We start from the raw sequence: 4,097 nt of genomic DNA, 5'->3' as shown, positions 1-4,097 counted from the left end.
AATGAACGTAGTAAAGAGTAAGTTGTCGTATTTCTTGCTTAAATCCGTTTTTTAAAATGCTTGTTATTATAACTCTTTATACCCGGCGTAAGGTTTCTAGTAAATTTTTATGTCTTTCTAATTTTAAGCATAATATTTCTGACACTTATTTGATGGTTTCTATATATTTTTCATGCTGGTTATTGACCTGAATATTGTTCCGTTTATAGTATCTTATTCGAGAATTAGGTATGTGTTTTGTTGGTAAAACTGTTATTTCTAAAAATATATCTTTTACACTTAACAAATAAAATTTGTAGCTGTTCATCTTATATACAAATAATTTCATATTCTGCCTGACCTTGCGGATATTCGTTCATTGGGTACTGTGCAACTTTTTTTATCATAAAGACTCATAGAGATGATTTTCATAACGTATTACATAATATGTTTTATTTTTATTTTTATTTTTCCTCTGTAATTACATTATACGCTTCTCATAATTTTCTATCACAAATTTCTTCAGTCTGTCATCAAATGATAAATATTTTTTTTACATTTCAATTGCTCATTTTTCTGTTTTAATTTCCATCTTTCAAATAATTTCATTTCATTTTGTTTTTTCTTCTATTTCTCGTTATTACAACATACTACATTCTCCATGTCGGCTTTTTTTTTCCAAAATTTTATTATGCATTACATCTATTTTCTTGGCCTTTGTATTAACTTTTTGATAAACTTGCTTATTGAATTACTATTGTGCGATAAAACAATATTAATTCATGGAGAATATTGATTTTTCTTCTTTTATTACTATTAAGTTGCTTTTTTATTTGTGATTTCTCTCATAACAAAGCTGAACGGATTGTACGATTCGGGGTTGGTATCAATGTTTGCCTTCATAGATTTATTAAAATTTTTAAGAATTTTAATGCGAGCTTATTTGCTATTATAAAGTTTCTATCTCTTGATCTTTAAATACTCCGTATATTTTTAAATAATTAATTTGTATTTTATACGATTTTTCACAGTTTCAAATTTACATCGCTTAATATTTTCCTTTTCTTAGAGGTTTCATATTCAATTTGAAAGCTGGCTTTTTGAAAAAAAATTTAATAAACGAAAAGTTAATTACTTTGTTATATATCTTTTAAAGAAAATTTACATTTAAAATTCTTGTTATATAAAGTCTTTAGTTTTACCGCAAGATTAGGATTGTTTAAAACTTAAGTTGATTGATTTATAACATTTTCAAATCTTAATTTTTTTTAGGTGGAATTTTTGTATATAGTTCTTAAAATGAACATTTTTAAAATAATGTATATTTTTTTATAGAAATATTATTCGTTAAATCGGCATCGTTTGTATTTAAATGACCTGTGTTGTATGGTTTTAGGTTTTAAATTACTTTTCTGGTTTTCCTACACTTATTCTGCAAAAAATAAAGTATTTTGCATAAAATTATCATAAAAATTATGCAGTGGTAAATTTATTTATGAACCTTTACTTAACATTTCCCATATTAAAAATGATAAATTTGAATATATTCCTTTGAATCGAAGTTTTTTTTATAAAACCAACATTATTAAGCCGTGGATATATACAAAAGTCTCTATATATGTTTGAATCCAGTTTTTTTCTTATTTCAAAACCAGAACATTTTTTACTTATGTAGTGAAAGAACACAATAAATAGTTAAAAATGGCTTATCTTAAAAACAAAAAAAATCATAATTATTTTGATAATGTAAATAATTTTTACTTTAGATAAATTTCACCAAGTGGTAAAAAAAGACTAAACTGAATATTATTTCGGTAGATCTTTTTAAGAAATATCCTAGAAAGCTATTGAAATTTCTTCTGGTGATTTAACAAAGTATTTATACGTTAATTATAATTCGAAAATGTCAAGTCTTTTGTCTCTTTTCGTTTCACATTTCGGTATATATATTGGTTTTTATCTCGAAACAAGCTAAATATTATTTTAAAATTAAAATTATCTAAAATCTTAAAAAAACATATTTGAAATGTACATTTCAAACTTTCAGTTTTTGTGTTGTTAATTTTTAAGCCATCAAATTTTTCAAACAAATTATATATATAGATAGTTATCAGCCTAAATTCACAATGATTTTATATTTGATACATTAAAAATAAATATGTTGTAATATAATGAAAATATATTTTAGTAACATTTTATTGCAGATTTAATAATTTATCACTCTCCAAAAAAAAGTAATTTTTCACTATAAAAGAAGTTAAGATGCCAGGAACTAAATTAACAAATAGAATAAACATAGAAGATTCTTTCTTTAGGCGAGTGAACAGTAAACTAAATAATTCAATAGGGAAAATAATCAGAAAACAGAAAGGTCTAATAAATTGACCACATTTTCGTATATTCGATAACATTATATTTTTAAAAATAAATGATATTTAAAATATTTTTTGTTAGTGGTATATTTGAGCTATGATGATGAATATAAAAATGGGCACAAAATTATAAATCAGGTCGAATATTTAAAAAACGAGGGGCCCCATATTGAGTTCAATCTTATTTTTGAATTTTACGAAGTAATTTTTGTTTTTTTAAAAGGTATTCTGGAATTAATTGATAACTTTTATTTTACACCATTCAGTTTAAAAGATATGATTTGATAACATGTTATCGATACACGATAGTATTTGAAGCAAACTTTCAATGAAAATAAGAACGGAACTACGTTTTTAAATATATACTAGAAAAAAAGATAAACTTTATTTTGGCTAAACTCATAAAAAATAAACATTCAAAAAGTAAACTCATTTTTGAAATATTTTTTTGTGAATTTTTATCCATAAAGTATTTCGAAACTATTTTATTTATTTATGGGTTAAGTTTCTTTTTATCAATTTTATCTATTTAGACGTGATCAGCATATCGGGAATATTGCACAAGTCCTTGATGCATCTCATGACACCTTCCCCCGATCTATCTTCATCAACTGCTTTTCTTCTCTCTAATGAGATGAGTTCAAGTGTCTTGCGGAGTGTGAGAGCTTGCATGTATGCTTCTACTTCGTCCGGGATTTTTAACACCTTAACATATAAGTGTTTCGAAATATCATATTTTGTATCTAAGAACATTATAAATATAAAAAAAGCCATTCATAGCGTGGTTCATATAAAAATTTGGCTCTATTTTGTTTAAGATAATTGATTTTGTCTTAATCGAAGTAAAAACGTAGTAATATCATTAAAACTAACTTTAGGATTTGTATTATTTTATAATTTGCACAGCAAAATTTCAATGATCAGTATACTGAGCTAATATTTTCAAATTCTTCCGGATTTTTTCTAATAAAACAAACCAAGAAAACAACAGTAATTTTTTTGCTTCTAAAGTAATAAAATCAATTTTTATTTTTAAACACTTATAAAGGCTGTGTTTTATTCATTGTAAAACTTTAAAACCCTAATTTTTGGATTTTCGAATTATTTAAGTTTAAATTGCGACTCAAAATACATACACAGGTCATGGTTTTTATCTTGAAATATGCTTCTATTAAGTAAAATATTTGTCTTTAAATTATAAAATCAAATTAAAGTCTGCTTTACTATTCTAAGCAAATCACACACTAGAAATTATTTAAGATTATACAAAGCATAGAATAAAATAATTTTATAAGATTGTTTCTGATATAAATGAAAATGAGCTTTGCGCAGAATAATATATCAAAATTTTAGCTTGGCTTACATTTTTATACCGTAATAGAATAAAAACTTCATGCTTTTTTGGAAAGTTTGACGGTTTTATTCTTCATGTGAAATGTCAAAAATTAACAAAAATAATATATTTTGAATGCGTGTTCTGTCTTTATAAAGTTTCTTGTTTGGTTATTATGGCGCAAAAAAAAACAGATTGTCATTCTATATTTTACTGCTGAATAACATTTTTTAAATGATTTTAACAATTTGAATACGAAAAAAAAATATTTCTATGTAAGAATGAGTAAAACTATTTTAATATAGAAAATATCATCAATCAATTCTTCGAAATTATCGAAAAAAATAGGCAGAAAATGTGTATAAAAAACATATTAATAAATATGTTTTCGTTGAAATCTAATATAAGTTAAT

Source organism: Rhyacophila brunnea, unplaced genomic scaffold (genome assembly GCF_057557595.1).
Source record: "Rhyacophila brunnea isolate RB1 unplaced genomic scaffold, BYU_Rbru_1.0 scaffold_90, whole genome shotgun sequence".
NCBI lineage: Eukaryota > Metazoa > Arthropoda > Insecta > Trichoptera > Rhyacophilidae > Rhyacophila > Rhyacophila brunnea.
The sequence above is the reverse complement of the archived record's forward strand: the minus strand, read 5'-3'. Positions refer to the sequence as shown.